The following is an 18,120-nucleotide window of genomic DNA, read 5'->3' on the forward strand; positions in this document are numbered from 1 at the left end:
AGCTACAACACAGGTTTCACACCACAGCTGGGTCACCCTATGCTCATATGTTCCTCCCATTATAGCTGGCTATGCCCCTTCTAGGGATGCTTTACTTTTTACCAGAATAAAGCAGCTGCCTCACAAGGCCTGGGAATCTCCTTATAACCTTCAACTGGACTAAATGGCTGTTTAACATCGAAGAGCCTTTTCCTTTAGTAGCTGTAACTAACTGAGGTATTTGCTTTGTTTCAGACTCTGGAAACCTGATCTAAGCTATCCTGTGACTGACAGCTTTACAGCTACACCAAGAGGTGGGTTTTCTGTTTGTGTTGGTCTAAGATCCCCTCATTCCAGAGCTTGGAAAATACTGTACATCCCTGATTTTACTATGGTTGGTTAACTAGCCAATTCCTATGGCCTCTCAAACAAAATGAAGATTGTTTCTCATCGAGTTCTGTGTGCGTGTGCTCACGTGTATTTTGGTGGTTTTTTTAAACGAAATAATGAGCACATTTACTCAGCCTTGCAGTGGATGGGTTTCTGAAACAGAAGAAACTCTAATGAAAACAAAAATGCATAGTGAATTTGCCAACTTCTTTGTACAGATGTTTCTGTTTTCAGTAGAAATTGTCTTACAGACAGTGTCAGTTAACATATCCAAGAGCCAGGCCTGCTGAGCACAAGTACTGTAAACTGAATCGACAACAGAGCGTTTTTCGATTCTCAAATATCGCATTTTGGTGGAGCAGCTGCCAAGAACATTTACCGCAAAATGAGGGGATAGACAGTCTATCAATTACAACACGGAATTCATTGTCTGAGGTTTCTTTTCTCTGTTTTGCCCAACTGTTTTATTGGGGATGTTTATAGAATACACTAGTGCATCCCAACCTCAGATGCAACCAGAAATGTTAGTTCGTGGAACTTAATGGAGCATCCTATCATTATCTACTAAGAAAAAGATTACATAACCAGGGTGTAGACCATTCTTCATGGGGGGAGGGGCTGGAATTAAAAAATAATAAAACAGCTGCTGAATGTTGTTTTTACACTATCTAATTATTGTAGCAGGGACAATCCTCTGATAACTCCCAGTTTGCTCTTTTCGGTCCATGAGAGGTACCACCCTCTGATGGTCTCGATTGTTTGAAGTCTCTCTCTTTCCTCCAGGGTGTCAGCTGACTCTTATAGCCAGGGCCAGGCCGAAGGTCTTTCCTGCAGCAGGGTCTAGCTCCTTTCTTCCCTGGCTGGGACATGGCTCAGCAAACAGTGTCTTCTCTCCTTGGGAAGGGTAATTCTGTGTACCTGGGTTAGGTTCGCTGGCTGTGCTTCTCCCATTATTTCTGCAGCCAAGCTGGCTGTTTCCCTTCTTATTGCATGATCCTCTTTCTGTGTGTGTGTGTGTGTGTGTTTCTGATCGCCTTTCTCTCTAGGGAGACCTGGATAGGTCCACCCAGCTGCCACTCCTATGGGCTGACTCCCAAAGCCTCTTGATTGGCTCGTCTCTTTGTGGGGGGAAAAAAGCTCATGGAACTCATGTGGCTGGGGAGGCCAGGCATCATGGAGCCCCCAGAATTCTTTGCTGTCCTTTTGCATCAGTCCCATCATGCCTGGGAGTCAAAGAGCCTCCAGCTGCTGTCTTATTTGTAGCCATTGCCTTGTCAGCATCTCTGGGTGAGAAAGGAACCCACATGGTGAAATAAGCAAAAGCAATTGTTTTCCAGTGTAATCAGCGGATCAGCTGTGGGGTGTTTTCTTCCTTCTGTCTGCTATGTTCTAGACTGTCTCACAAAGAACACAGTGACTGTAGAAAACCAAGAGGCCACCTAAGTGCTCCAGTTTGCCCAAGGATTGTGTGTGTTTTTAATTCTGCAATCCTATGCCATTCTTACTAAGTGAGGAGTGACTGAGTGAAGTACAAACAACATGTGTGTATTTTCCAGGTGATAAAATGAAATCTTTTAATATAGGATTGCGTTAATAAATACAGTAGAACCTTATTTATCCAAGCCTGCATTATCCGGCCGCTGTATTAACCTAACCGGGCAGCAGGGCTTGGGCTGTCACTCCAGGGTGATGGGGCTGACAGTTGGAGCCTAGCCTCCTGGGGCTGACTGCCAGAGCCTGCCCGTTCTCCTGATTATCCAAATTTTTGATTATCTGATCTTGCCCTGGTCCCAATTAGATTGGACAAATGGGTTCCACTGAATTGGGGGGGAGGGGCGGCTAAAATTCCCCCAAGTCATAGTTGTCCATGCTCAGGTATAAATTCAGACTGCTGTTGGGCCTGATTCTGATGCCACTAAGTCAGTGGCAAGACTCCGCATGACTTCAGTAGGAGACTAAGCAGGCATTGTTTTTTTTCTTTGTTAGCAGCTCCTTGTTGACTTGAAAATGCGCACTTAAAATTGTTGAGTGTACTATATATTAGTCACTGCATGGCAAAGGGGCACTTACCTGGCTTTGTAGGTATGCACTGTGGGCCAGGCCCTCAGAAGCTGTAAGTCAGTCTAACGCCAAGGATTTTAATGGCGGTATGTCAGTATATGAACTGAGGATTTGGCCCTAAAAACTAGGCTGTTTCACTGGATGCTTCTTTAAAAGTTCTCTGTTGAAGCCAGTCGGAGTTTTGCCTTTTACTTTGTGTGAGCAGGTTTGAGCACTGAGGTCCAGATTTTTAAGGGTACTTAGGCATTGCTATGCTGAATGCACCAACAGCTAAATACCCTTAGAAATCTGTGCCTAAATCCTTGAGAATATGTATTGAATGTGCTGCCTGCTATTAATAAAACCTAATCACAAATAACAATAGATTTTAGTTGACATATCTGATCAATTCATTCACACATTTTGCCATACTATAACTTATATGACAGTAAGACCTAGAAGTCACAACTAACATGGGGTGGGCGGGGGAGGGATTTTGCTAGATGCTGCATAAACCTGTAGTATGAGATAATCCTTCGACCAAAGATCACACATTGATCTGCTAAGCCTGGCTTCCTTAGGAAAACAGTGTATTTGAAATTGGTTTTGCAGACTTTTAATTCTACCTCTGTAGAACTTAATAGAAAGAAATGAAAAAACTTGAACGTTTCCAGAAACCCTTTTGCTTACTCTGAGCCAGATTTTTCAGAAGTGCTTGGCTCCCACAGCTGGGGCAAGATTTTCAAAAGTGCTCGAGTCACATTTAAGCATTTAAATGAAGAGCCAAGAGTTTCCAAATTTAGAGGAATGTGTGCAGAACATTTCCGAGTATCTGGGTGTGGATTATCTTCTTTAGCCCCTTCCATTCCATTTAATGCTTTCACATGTCCATGCACGTACGCACATGGGGCTATGACTTTTGAAGGTGCATTTGCTAACTTGAATGATGCAGTAAAGATATGGCAATAGGCTTATGATCTTATGTACATGGAACCACACAGATGCTGCTTCACTGAAGTTAGTACAGGTTCATGAGACATTAAGTGAACTTCTGAGGATGGACTGTGCTTCCCAAAAATGATTTCAGAAGAATGTTAATTCAATTCTTTAACATCTGCTATTAAACTACTGACACCGTCCATTTAGCTACAGTATAGACTGTGCTTGATCTGATAATATCCAGAAACAGTTGACCACGTGGAGAAGTTTTATTCTCTTCTATACACAGAGGGAAGAGAAATTATCTCTTAATTAAATGTAATAATTATTTGAATTGCATTTTAGTAAACCAGACAGATGGAAATTGCTGTACTATTTGCCAAGGGCAGACGCCACGCAAGACCAAATGAAGATATTTCAGTTGAAATTTTATTAGTTGCCCAACTTTTATCTTTCACTAATATTGTCTTCTTTCTCTTCTCCTCTCCTCTCCTCTCCTCCCCCTCAAATCCAGGCCATGTTGAAATCCAGCTGTTTCCATCTCCACAGTACATACAAAACTTCACCTGTCCCCTTCTGTCTTGACTGATAAATCATCTCTCCCTGCCCTGATTGCCTCCCACCTGCATTACTGCCGCCTCCCTGGTACCCATATTGCTCCTTCCTTCCAATCTAAAATCCAGCTACAAAAATTATCTTCTTTTTCTGTTGATCTGACCCTGTCTCACCACTTTGTGGATACCTGTGATGGCTCTCTCTTGCCTAGCCCATTGAGGTTAAATTTCTTGTCTGGCCTTCAAGGTGCTACACAAATACTCTCTGATCTGCATTTCCAAACTCATATCACTGCATTTTTCTCACCCCTCCAATCCACCAGCAATGTCGATTTCAATGCTGCAGCTTCCATGCCTTTTTCTCTGAAGTCCCTTTGCACGGAACATCCTCCCCACCTAGTTCACCAAGCCATCCAGGTCCCTCCTAAAGACTCCCTGTAAGACTGATTGAAAGTTTTCAGTAGGGAAAATGTTTGGTTTGTCTACAAAAACATGAAACATTTTCACGAAAACTCAACTTTTTCTGTTAAAACTTCAATGTAATCAAAATGCCAGATAACTGAAAACTTGTAAAGTCAGTTTTAAACTTAACATTTGGGGGGGGGGGGGGGGGGTTGGTGTTTTTCTTAGAAAATTTTCATTGAAAAAACTTAGACAAAAATATTTTCTTCTTTGTATCAAAATTTCTCAGTGAGGAGAGGGAGAATAAGCATTTCCTGACCATCTCTAACTCCTTATGACTTCCACAAGGCACAAGCCAAAAATACTAAGATATTTTTTAAAAGCACAAAAGGCATTTAAGTTAGTGAAAGTCCTATTGATGGTCAATGCAGGGCTTGTCCCTAAGTCCCATTTGTTCCTTCCTCAAAAAATGCTATACAACCTCCGTTCTCAGGGCATCCCATCTTTTCTGCTTCTGTCTTTGAGATTTCAAGCTCTTCAGGTCAGGCACTGTGACTATTTTATCTGGCTCCCAGACTATTGGCAGAGCTTAGCAAATAACTAGAATTTTTTCTCTCTTCTAGACTGCCGAGCTGTCATCCCACTGCAGAATAGTAGTTCACCACTCTCTCACTTTTCTCAGGTAATACAGTACCAACAAAATTCATCCCTGGTGTAATTTCATTGGTTTAAACAGAAGTAATACACCTTCACTTACTGTTTTGTTTTTAATGGTGATGTCTGTATTTTCTATGTCAATATGCAACAGTAATTAAAAACATCGTTAGTGCTAGATTCTTACAAACAGTGGTTCGGATTGTGCTTTGTCTGATCCTTTGTCTTTCAATGAAATGGGTATTCTCTCTGTTTCTGTGTTTTTGTTTTTGCTTTAAATTATAAGGATCCAGGAATTAACAGTTTAGTTGTTTTTAGAGGCATTTGTTCACATATAAGTGTGATGTCTTCCGAGATGTCTCTGATGGGTTCTCTTTAATGCCTTAGAGAAATTAAAGGCTTTCTCGAAATACACATGGAATATGAGGAACAGAAAGGAAAAATACACTCAGATGGTAAATGAAAGCGAGAGAGAAATATAAACATGTTCTCACACATGTACTTTGGCTATAGTCGCCATCAAAAGTGACCCAAACAATATGCCACAAGGTTCCATGTGCCGATTAATCATTACTGATATTTCTCTTATTCGGTAATGATGAGGGCAATTATAGCAAAAATAATATTAACGCATAAGAGGCACTGTAGTGATGACTACCGCTTATGAATTAGTGAGGACAAAGCACAAAGACAAGGTAGTGGTGGGTGAAGGTGAGGATAGGAAGGGTGACCCAGTAGTTAGAATGCTAGCCTAGAACTTGGGAGACCTGGGTTCAAATCCTTGTTCTGCAACAGGCTTCCTGTGTGAGCTTGGACAAGTCAGGAGGGTTTAGGCTCCTAAATGTGTTTTGAAAATGAGATTTAGGTGCCTAAATCAGTTAGGCATTGCAATGCTGAGCACAGCAGTGCCTGAGTAACTTTAAAAGTCTGGGCCATAGTCTCTCTGTTCCCCATTTAAAATGGCCAATTAGTGCTTCCTCACCTCACAGGGATGTTGTGAAGTTACAATACACTAACAATTGTGAGATACTATAGTACTGTGGTAATAGGTGGCCTGATAAGTACCTTAGATGGAAATGTACTATATCTCTAATGCATAGGCTTGCCTAAGCACAAACAGGGAATCTCAAGTAGGAAGTAGAGAGGTTAGTTTATCCCTATAGTTGGCACTGTGCAACTGCTGCTGGGATACTGTGTCCAGTTCTGGTGTCAACAATTCAAGCAGGCTGCTCATAAATTGGAGAGGGTTCAGAGAAGAGCCACGAGTGATTAAAGGATTTTAGAAAACATGCCTTATACCGATAGATTCAAAGAGCTCAATCTATTTAGCTTAACAAAGAGAAGGTTAAGGGGTGATTTGCCTACCGTCTATAAATACCTACATAGGGAATAAATATTTAATAATAGGCCCTTTTAATATAGCAGAAAAAGGTGGAACACGATCCAATGGCTGGAAAATGAAGCGAGACACATTCAGACTGGAAATAAGGCATACATTTGTAAGAGTGAGGGTAACTAATCATTGGAACAATTTACCAAGGGTCATGATGGCTGGCAAATTTTAAATCAAGTTTGGATGCTGTACTAAAATATCTGCTGTAGGAATTATTCTTAAAGTTCTGTGGCCCATGTTATACAGGAGGTCAGACTAGATGATCATAGTGATCCTTTCTGGCCTTGGAATCTATGAAGTTACTGTAGGGTGACCAGATGTCCCTATAAAATCAACTGTCCCGATATTGAGCAGTTTGTCCCGCGTCCCGACCAAAGTGCGGTCGGGATGCCATTTGTCCCGATATTTTGTTTCGGATGCGTCTTTTTTTTTTTTCCCCTTAGGTGGCGGTGACAGACAGGGGGAGCGCTTTTTCAATGGTTACACTCACCCGGCATATCCAGGTCTTCGGCGGCGGGTACTTCTTTCTTTGCTGGCAAGATTTATTTCCCACCACCGAACGTGCCGGGTGAGTGTAACAATTGAAAAGGCGCTCCCCCTGCGGCAGTCCCGATATTTTGTATTTAGCATTTGGTCACCCTAAGTTGCTGAACCCTGATCAGTCACTTTAAAGTTATAAGAGCACACACAAATAGCTGCCCATGACTTTAAGCTCTATTTGTGTTTGCCCGTTTTTCTGAGCCTTGCAGGTTTTCAGTCCGTTCTGAGGAAGTGAGCAGGTACCGCGTGGTACTTTAGTGGGTGGAGTAAGTGAGACTGAGTTCTTGCATTTAGAACGGCAAATCTGAAGCAGCTACTTTAATGTTGCCTACCCTCCCAACAAAACATTGCAAGGGTATGCAGCATGCTGATTTACTGCATGTGCGTGGCACTCCCATTAACTGTGAGCAGCAGTGAAGCTGTGCGCAGGTCAGCAGTGTGAAGAGTTATAAAGGTGCATACAATGGATGGGATCTGTTATGGGTACAGAATCACATGGTTAACAGACTTTATCTGTGGGCTGGATTGTGTCTTAAAGATCTGTGTGTGGATCCCATTACCATGTGGGAGGATAGGTCACATGCCTCTGTGGCCTTTGCCCTATTTCATTCTTATGAGCCAATGGAGGGCTCTCTTCTGTGTTTGGATCTGCATTAGGGAAGGTGCAGGCATTGGATGGGGTGTGGAGTGGTGATGTCACTTGAACAAGAGAGGAGTACTTATGTGAATAATGGTTGCAATATTAGGTCCTATGGGCCAGATGCCCAATTGGTGGAAACTGACATAGTGCCACTGAAATCAATGCAGCTACACTGATTTACACCAGCTTTGGGCCTGGCCTGCTGTCTGTTCCTTTTAACTGTGTCTGGACATTCAGACTTGTTTTCTGATGCCACAGGCAAGTAGACGTGCTGAAGCCTGGGAGTAGGGAGTTTTGTTTTGAATGCTCTAAACCAAGGGTAATCCATTATTTTTTGTCAAGATCCAGATTTCTTGGTCAAGGTATAGTCAAGGTCCAGACTCCAGAGAAAATGATAATAAGTAAATGAAAATATTTTGGGGTCCGTTCAAAAGTGTCTGGCAGTCCAGGTTTGACACGCGGTCGGCCTATTGACTACCCCTGCTCTAAACTACGTGTCGTCTAAACGGGCGGGGCTGGGAATGTAGCGTTCTGAGAGTCACAGCAAAGGCTGAAATGAGCATCAGACTGAGCATCAGATTGCTAGAAGTGGAACTCAGAGGCAGGGCCAGAAAAATGTAATTGAGAGAGAGCCTGGGCATCTCTCCATCTTGAGGCCAGGCCAACAGCTCCTTGGTGCTGGCTACTTAACAAAGTATGTGTTCTAGATTTTTTTTTATGACAAACTCAATTGCCAGCGACGTCTTCAAGTAGAAACAGCGAGCGAAAGGAACAGGTGGTGCAAGACCTTGAAAAGGAAACAACATATTGTAAAAGTGAAACCATCTGCTGCTAGTTAAGGCTCAGTGTAAAAACTAAGCTTTGATGGGGTTTGTTGAGGGTGGTGAATAATTTACTGGAGAGGTCATTAGGGCCTTATACTGCTGCTACTTTCCCCTTATTTTACTAGCTCATTAGGGATGGAAAAAACCCTGTGAGGGATGCCACATGCCATTCCAGCAGTCTGGCAGGCAGAAGGATAACATTTAAAGGCAATTTGGCCCTGATCCTGCACTAGTCAATGGGAGTTTTGTCATTGACTCAAATGGGAATATAGGACCAAGCCCTTTCTTTTTAATATAATAAAAAAAACCCTGTAATAGATCTCTCCATCAGTAGATCTCAAAGCATTTTAGAAAGAAGATCAGTATCATTATCCCTATTTTACAGATGGGGAAAATGAGGCACAGAAAGCTGAAGAGACTTGCCCAAGGTCACCCATCCAGCCAGTGGCAGAGCCAGGAATAGAACCTTGGTCTCCTCATTTCCTGTCGGATGTTCCATCCACTAGGCCACACTGCCTCCTTAAATAAAGTGTAATGAGACAATATTAAGGAGGAGGAGTCATAACTTTACGTGGAATGTGAAATGGTTAGATTGAATTAGTGGGGAGAGAATATTTCAATATCAGGTGGTACCTCACAGTTGGAAGCTTTTCTGTGACTTATAACCAAATCAGACTCATTTACTTCTACTAAATAGACTATAGGTCTGACCTTCATGTTTTCATGCAGACAAAAGTCTTTTGAAATTTCAACCCCAATGACCAAGCTGTACCTAAAGATCATTTTTTTGCTCCCTTTGAAGTCAATGGAAGTTTTTCTGTTGACTTCAATAGGAGTAGAAGAGGGATCTAAGGTATTTACTAGGGTAGAATATGGAGGTTTTTGTGTCAGCTGCCTACATTGAAGGCGTATAGAGGGAATGTCATATTTTTCCATACTGCAAGTCTGAGTGTCACAAGATGAAAACATGTCACAAACTAAAAAAGGGAAAATGTGATGACAATCAAAGGGAGAATTGGCTATTTTTATTTTTCTTACTGTCAGCTGTTAACTGCTGCAGGCGTAAACATGCATCACCACAAAGAGGTGTTATAGTGTCTCATAAGGGTAGACTCTCACTTTGGTGCATGGGGAATTACACGTGTTAATGGGAGTGGTACACCCAATTCCTGTGTTCTAGACTGAAAGATATACGGCTGAGTATCCGCTCCAGCCAGCTCCCGTTAAAGCAATGCACAAAGCCAGCATTTTAAGCTGAAATTCTACTTTTTCTGTTAACATTTAGTTAAAAATCTCTTTACTCGTCAACGTGCTTACCTTTTTGATATGGTTGTCATCTGGTTATTTTAAAGTTAAAAGAACTAAGCATACATGTATTGGAGAACATGCAAATAATTGCTCTACTGTAACTGCTGTTGTGTATTTGTTTGCATCCTTAGAGCAGAGGGATCTGTTGTGAAAATCATCAGGTTTGAAATACCTAGACTGCTGAGCACAGCAGGTTCAAATTCTGACATGGGCAAGTCAGCCTTTTATTTCTAGAGAGGGTAGGATGGTCCAGTGGTTACAGTATTAACCTAGGTCTTGGGAGACTGTCCCTGAAGTCCCTGCTCTGCCACTCACTTCCTGTGTGACCTTGGGCAAGTCATTTAGCCTCTCTGTTCTTCAGTGTTGCCTCAGTAAAATGGGGATAATCCCATTCTCCCAGGGGCAATGGGAGAATAAATGCTTTTAAGATTGTGAAGTGCTCAGATGCTATGGTAACGGGACCCATAGGTACCTCAGACTTTCTGCGGTTGCTCCATTGAGTTCTGTGCAAATTTCTATAAAGAAGGCTTTGGCGGAAGACCTTAGAAACGCACCCTCTCTGCTCTGCCTGGATGATAAAGACCCTGTTGCCCCTGTTGGTTTAAAAAAAAATAGAGGCTTGCCCTGATGTCCTTGGCAAAATAGTTCCTGCCTAGCTTGCTATTATACAAAGTGCTCCATTCCAGTTTTACACCTTGCTACCGCTCCCCATCTCAGAGGTGGGTGCATTTCAGGGATGAAGTAATTCCTGGGTGTATATAGTTTATAAAGTGCTTTGGGACGACAGACACTACATACACGTATAAAAAGACATTGCCGTGTTTGGGTCTGTTGCTTTAAGCTGAGATTTCCCCAAAGGGCTATGGGAGTCATGTGCCCAATTTCTATTGAAAGTCAATAGGAGTTGGGTGCCTGCCTAAAAAAGAGTATGAATCTAGCACAGATCTGGAGAGACCTCAGAGACAAGAAGTCACTTGATCTGTTTGCTGTTAACTCAGTTGTGGGACTCGGAACGCTCTATTCAGATATTCAGATCAAAAAGTTTTGTTGCATCATAGTAGTACATCCAAAATATGAAGTTTCAGAAACAGTTATTCCCTTAGTTAATAAAGTTTTGCAGGTGCTTTCGTGTAATCTCCCTTTGGGGAAAGATTCTGGAAGGGGTGGGGCTTACAACACACCCTTCCTGTCAGCATCTCCCATTGGTTGGTGTAGGTGGCTCCCCACCTAGCATGCTGTCTCTCAGGGATCTCATTCTGAGGCTCCTCCTTCTCCCCATTCATTGTAGAGGGAGCCTCAGTTCGTAATTCAGGGTTTGTGGATTCCAGTAGTTTTCCAGGTGCTTAAGTCTCATAGTCCTCAAAGGTATTTTAGGCTTCTGGCTTCCACTGAAATCAATGAAAGTTTGACTGCTGACTGAATACCTTTGAGGATTTGGGCCTAAATAACTTTTGCCCAAAACTACATAGGGAGTTTGTGGCAGAACCAGAAAGTGAATCCAGGTCTCCCAAGTGCAAGGCAGCAACCACCCTTGCTCTCAAAGCTCCTGTTTCCACCATCCCTTTTAATTAATATATTTTTCTGATAGAACAAGTACTAATTAGCCCTAAAAGGTAACTTTTCTGTATTTGCAACCCAATTTGCTGTTCTGAACTCATTTAATATTCCTAATTAGCACACAAGGACATGCCTACAAATCCGATTAATATTTTGAAGAAGACACATGGATACATAACCCATCACACAGGAAAATATCCCCTTAGATGAAGAGCTGTTGCTGATCTTCTCTGCTAAAAATGCAAATTGCTTTGGCTCTGGCTATGGGTTGGAAATGATTGTGTCTCCCTGCAGCTTGCTCTGATGTGAATATGGCCTCACAGAAGCACTTTCCCAGTGCTGTGCAGTGCTTTAGTACAGACCAGAATTTCTAGTGTTCCCTTTTTCTTTCATGTGTGCAATGGACATATAGTGGAAGTGTGCAGTGTGGAAGATTGCAAGTGTTCAGCACAGTTGGCTGTGGGTCTGTTTCAGTGAATCAGTGCCATCCAGAGCACTTGATCATGCCAGCCTGTGCACAGGCAGAAACACCCGTTGTACCAGGCAAAACTCTCCAGTACTACTGAGTGCAGGATTGGGTCCGGAAAGTACGGAATTGTAAACGTAGGTCTGACTCCTAGTCTGCCAGCCCCATTTTTAAACGCTAAAATTTTCTTAGTGGGCAAGAAGAGGGGCACTGGTTAAGGAGTCCTGTGTTTTCTTTGCTCAAGGTGAGCATTTAATAGAATGAACATGGAATTGTGTAACACTGACAGACCCGGTCATCAGCGGGTAGGATTGAACTGGGGACTTCTGGAGCCAAAAGCCAACTGCCTGTTAGCTAAGGCTGTAGAGCAGACTCATTTTATCTCTCTCTCTCTCTCTCTGTGGTCTCAGTGTCACTAAATGGGACAGAACACCGCACCCAGGAGGTGTGTGGGTTACATTTGCACCAAACAACTTGAAGCAGTGGAGTAAGATCCTCAGGTGGCAACAATTGGTCCCACTCCACCGAAGTCCCAGCTGAGAGAATCTGTCCCCTGATCTTCAGAAATACAGGAAGTACAAGGCAACACTGGTAACATAGCAACAGAAATGTCCCAATAAAATTTTTATCATTGCTGGTATCGTAAGTTAGTTACAACAACGATCCTACAGTGGAGGGTCTGTTTTCTTTTTAGCAAGACTCCCTGGGGCATTCTTGTAAAGAAAAGTCAAATTGTCTGGCAGTGTGATACCTCCCAACTTTAGCGTAATGGCTATGGGTACTGTGAAGAGGCTATAATTAAAATGCAAAGTAGGTAATGAAGAAAATGTTACTTTTATTTAGTTTTAGGTGGAACTGTCCTCCTTACTGGAAAGTATTTTCCATTAGATTCTCATGTTTGGTTTGTTATTGCATGAGAAATAGATTTTATCTTAACTCTTTAAAAATTTTAAGGCAAAATGTACAGACCCAACTGCCTAAATGTGGGCACATAAATTATAGTAGTCTGGTTATCAAACGTGCTACACTGAAAGCTCTCACTGCCTTTAATGATTGCTGTGAGTGGTCAGCACTACTGGAAATCAGGGTGCTATTACTTAGATGCCTTAGGTACCCCTGTTAAAAAAATTATGGCTTTAATCTTTGCATAGTTACATTGAAGATCATAGTATGTTGAATTAAGACCAAAGGATGAAAAAATAATTACTTTTGAATTTATTTAACCTGCATCAAAATACAATGATTTTAGATTCCAAACTGCATGGAATGAATTCCCATTTGGTATGTTTCTTTAAGCAACAGTACACTCTTGAATTAAGACATGTAATTAAAATACTGTGCGTTGACTTAAGTATAGCCACCCTGCACACAAATGTTTGATTATTTTAGTTATACTTTTCTCCCAATAAAACCGTTAAATACAAGAGTCAAACTGTTAGGAGTAAATTGACAACACTGTACTGAAAATATTTGTAGAAGCAGCATGGAAATTAAATAGACACTACCCCTTCAAAGAGGCAGAACTCTGGAGCAGTCAAGACAGTGGTCCTCATTTTAAATTAGGGGTGCTTTGCCTTATGATGGCCTCCTTGTGGCTGCCTCTGGGATGCACCAGATTCTCCCTCCATGCCACAGCCTTCAAAGGGCACAGTTTAGGCTTAGGGCCACTTTTCTCTGCTCCTGAGCTAGGGGAGTTCTCCCTCCGCATATTGTGCTTCCTTTACTGCCCGGAGACTCCAGTAGGGCAGGAGCCAAAGTTGGAAGTTCACACTGACTGTTTTAAAAGGAGTCCTTTGTCTCAGAGACTGTTATTCATAATTATATGTATGTTGCTGTCGGCATACAAGTGCTTTACAAACACATCAGAAGACAAAGCCCCTGCCCTGAGGAACCTACAGTCTGATCCAGACAGACAAGTACAAATGATTAAAGGATCAGGGAGAACTGTCCTCCATGGCTTTCTTCCACCTTCAACAGGATTATACCCCTTGGGTAGAACCCTGTCCCCATAGAAGTCAGTGGGAACTTTCCTGTTGATTTTCAGTGGGGTCAAGATTTCACCCCTTGTTCTCACCTTCAGGGTGCTGCACAGCTCCGCTTTGGGCTGCAGTCTCTTCTTAGGCCTGTCCCCTTTTGTTGGACACACACATTTTCAATGATAAAATAGGGCATTAAACGTTAGTTCTTTCTAGGCTGACTTGACTTCACAGATACCATTAATGAGTTGGTATTTAGCTGTGCGACTCTCATGGATGTTAACGCAGCAGAGTCTCATTGTGTTATACTTTGATCCCAGTGCAGGGCCTTTGATTCGAGTGTAACCAATTCCCCTCCACCCCTCCCTCAAGTGAAGTGAATATTTGCACAGTAGAGAGTTAGCCACAAGGGACTTTGAGAGAAGTCATTGAATAGGAGCAGTCCGTATGATGCGCGGCAACTGTACATTACATGGGGCCAAATCCTCAGCTGGCGTAGAGCACCCGATGAGGATCTAGCCTGTATATTTTGCCTTGTACAGTGTAAAGTGTCTGACAGTCTCTCACATATAAACCAATGAGTTAAACCTAGACGCAGTATTCTTACATATATGATTGGATCAAGTGCAAAACCAGGCAGATGTCTCGAAGACGTACCATATTTACCCTATGTGCAATGATTAGGATTGTGACATCTTTCCAGATTTTCATGTTGCTGGCCTAGCATTTCTTGAAGGGCAGAGGAGCTAGCGTTAATTCACTAACTGTTGGCTGTAATTACACAGCAGAAAAATTCCTCCATGGTGCTTCTCTATCTTGGGATTTATTAGCTGTTTCATCTGCTAAAAGAATGAGATGCAGAATAGTTCACAGGCCAGCAAGTGTGAGACAGACTCTAGTAAGTCTAGTAAAAGTCATGGGGGCCGGGAGCCGGGAAGATTTTTTTCCCCCTAGGCTGAGTCTCTGTGGTTCCTTGTACATTTTCCAGGACCTTGAGCTTTACTAAAAAATAAATAAATACCATTCTTTTTCAGGTACACTAGGAAGGACAACTTTATTGTTTAATTTCTAGATATTGTAATAACACTGGAACCAGAGTCTGGGTCTGAGTCTGGGTTTTTCTTTTTTAAAAGTTCCCTTTTTTTACTACACTTTAATTCATTTAAAAAATAAAAGGAAATGTGCATTTAGGAAAACTTTAACGTTATTTTCCCTGTGTTCTTAACACCAAGGATACGTGAAATGAGGTGGAGGGGGGAAGGAGCTCTCTTGCATGTCAGAAGAAGCAACTCTGCATATTTTTGTCAACTAAAATGAAATACAAAAATGAAGAAAAGAGGGCATGTACAGTATATGTAAATGAGTGCTGCCCAAGGACAAGCATGATTTACTGTAGGCCCCCCTTGCTCCCACGAAGTCAACGTGAATAAAGATATTACGTAGGCAAACGTATAACTGCTTATGAAGTGATGCCATCGTCGTCTCAGTGATCTGTTTCTTCCTTCAATCATTTAGCTCTCCTGCAAATTTTGAATGGGGGTTCAGATCACACTTGCTATCAAGTTCTTCCCCTTCCTAATATAAATGGATGTGTCTAAACTTAAGGGGACAATTTTCTTGCTGTCTCTAGATTTTCCCTGTAGATCATGTTTTCCAAAACTTTTATCGTTTTTATTGTTCTCTGGCCTCTCTCTTGTTTATCCACATCTTTCCTCCAGTGTGGCACCCAGAATTAGACACAGTACTCCAGCTGAGGCTGCACCAGAGCCGAGTAGAACAAGACGATTACCTCCTGTGTCTTACAACGCTCCCGTTACTACACCCTAGAATGTTACTCGCCTTTTTTGCAACTACATCATGTTGTTGACTCACTCAATTTGTGATCCACTCTAACCCCCAGATCCTCATCAGCCATATTACCACTTAGCCCATTATTCCCCATTTTGTGGTTGTGCTTTTAGGTTTTGTCCCTTCCTACATGTAGTACTTTGCGCTTGTCTTTATTGAATTTCATCTGGTTGAATTCAGACCAGTTCTCTAATTTGCCAAGGTCATCTTGAATTCTAATCCTGTCCTGCAAGGTACTTGGAACTTCTCTCAGCTTGGTGTCATCTGTAGATTTTATAAGCATATTCTCCATTCCATTATACAAGCCATTAACTACTAAAAATATTGACTAGTAGCGAACCCAGGACTGATCCCTGTGGGACTCTGCTAGATATGCACTCCCCATTTGACAGTGATTCATTGATTATTATTCTTTGAGTTTCATCTTTCAACCAGTTGTGCACTCACTTTATAGTAATTTCAGCTAAACCACATTTCCCTACTTTGTTTATGAGAATATCATGTGGGACTGTGTCAAAAGCCTTACTAAAATCACAATGTATCACATCTACTGCTTCTCCTTCAGGTTGGTTTGGCATGGTTTGTTCTTGCTGGCTATTCCTGATAACAATATTCTCCCCTAGGTGCTTACAAATTGATTAATAATTTGTTCCAGTATCTTTCCAGGTATCAAAGTTAGGCTGACTGATCTATAATTTCCTGGGTCCTTTGTTCCCCTTTTTAGAAATAGGTACTATGTTTGTCATTTTCCAGTCCTCTGGGACATCTCCCATCCTCCATGAGTTCTCAAAGATAATTGCTAACAGTTCTGAGATTGCTTCAACTTGTTCCTTGGGTACCCTTCGATGAATTTCATCAAGCCCTGCTGACTTGAATACATCTAAGTTATCTAAATATTCCTTAGTCTATTCTTTCCATAGTTTGGCTTGTGTTCCTTCCACCTTTTTGTTAGTATTAATTTTTTGTTATATATCTGGTCACTACTAACTTTTTCAGTGAAGATTGAAGCAAAATGGGCATTAAACACGTTAGCCTTTTTATGTCATCCATTATTAGCTCTCCTTCCCTGTTAAGCAGAGAATCTACACGTTCTGTCATCTTTCTCTTGCTCCTAATGTATTTAAATAACCTCTTCTTACTGCCTTTTATGGTTCTTGCTGGGAGTATCTCATTTTGTACCTTAGCCTTTCTTATTTTGTCCCTCCATGCTTGTGCTATTGTTTTCATAGAATCATAGAATATCAGGGTTGGAAAGGACCTCAGGAGGTCATCTAGTCCAACCCCCTGCTCAAAGCAGGACCAATCCTCTTTACCAATTTGTCCATTTGAAGGATTTATTTTACATTTTAAGGTCATTAAAGAGCTCCTGATGGCATATTGGCTTCTTACTATTCTGTCTATCTTTCCTTTGCATCAGAACAGTTTGCTGTTGTGTCTTTGATATTTTATCCTTGAGAAACTGCCGGCTCTCCAGAACTCCTTTTTTCCTTTAAATTTTCTTCTCATGGGACCTTACCTACCAATTCTGAGTTTAGTAAAGACTGCTTTTAAAAAAAATCCATTGTCCCTGTTATGCTGCTCTCACTCCATCCTTTCCTTAGAATCATGAAATTATCATTTCATGATCATTTTCACCCAAATTGCCTTCTGTCTCCAGATACACAATCAATTCCTCCCTGCTGGTCAGAATCAAGTCTAAAATGTCTGTCCCTCAAGTTACTCTTGTCACTTTCCAAAACAAAAAGTTGTCCCCAGTACGTTCCAAGAACTTATTGTGCATCTTGTGTGTTTCATATTATTTTTCCAACAGATGTCTGTGTAGTTAAAGTCCCCCATTAATACCAGGTCTTTTGTTTTGGATATTTCTTTTATTTTATTCTAGAAATGCCTCATCCACCTCCTTTTCCTGACTTGAAGGTCTATAGCTGACCCTCTAATATGACATCACCTCTATTTTTTTCACCTTTTATCTTTACCCAGAGACTTTCAGCTGGTCTGCCTCTTACCTCCTTCTGGATCTCAGAACAAGTGTTGTGTATATTTGTGATGTATAATGCAACACCTCTCTTTTTTTTCTCTGCCTGTCCTTCCTGAACAAGCTATCCCCTCTGTACCAATATTCCAGTTGTGAGATTTATCGCGCTGAGTTTCAGTGATGGCAATTAAGTCATAATTTAGCTTATGTACTTCCAGTTCTTCCCATTCATTCCCTGTTCTCTTTGTGGTCTTTCTGTTCACAATGTATCTTTAAAATGGGGATAAGAACACTTCTTTCTTCCACCCTTTGTCTTACCTATCTAAATTGTAACTTCTGTGGTGCAAAGATTTTCTCCTACTGTGTGTCTTTTCAGTGCTTAGCACAACAGAACCCTGAGTGTGGTTGGCATCTCTGATGTGCTGTTGTCATATAAATATATACACCTAGCACTCTTCATGTGTCAATCTCAAAGCACTTTACAAAGAAGTCAGTAGCATTATTCCCATTAATGGATGGGGAAACTTAGGCACAGAGGTGAAGTGATTTTTCCTCCCAAAGATTGTTTTAAAAAAAGCTAAAGAAACAGTTCCTGCTGAAAGGCTGAGATGTATAAATGTCTGTAACTGAGAATT

At 41.6% G+C, this 18,120-nt stretch overlaps 1 protein-coding gene across 30 annotated transcripts in view; it reads left to right on the plus strand.

Moving 5' to 3' along the window:
• The window catches only part of MAP2 (microtubule associated protein 2), a 340,514-nt gene that overhangs the window by 65,996 nt on the left and 256,398 nt on the right, over nt 1–18,120 (plus strand). For 28 of the 30 annotated variants that reach the window (XM_084643737.1, XM_084643738.1, XM_084643739.1 and 25 more), the window contains exons 2-3: nt 235–293; nt 4,928–4,986. The gene's annotated coding sequence lies outside the window, so the exon portion shown is untranslated. Of the gene's footprint in view, nt 1–234; nt 294–4,927; nt 4,987–6,884; nt 6,920–18,120 lie in introns of those variants that run through there. The other 2 variants (XM_084643763.1, XM_084643759.1) reach the window with 2 other exon arrangements.

The sequence above is a fragment of the Lepidochelys olivacea genome, assembly GCF_965140295.1.
Source record: "Lepidochelys olivacea isolate rLepOli2 genome assembly, chromosome: 11".
Taxonomy (NCBI): Eukaryota; Metazoa; Chordata; order Testudines; family Cheloniidae; genus Lepidochelys; species Lepidochelys olivacea.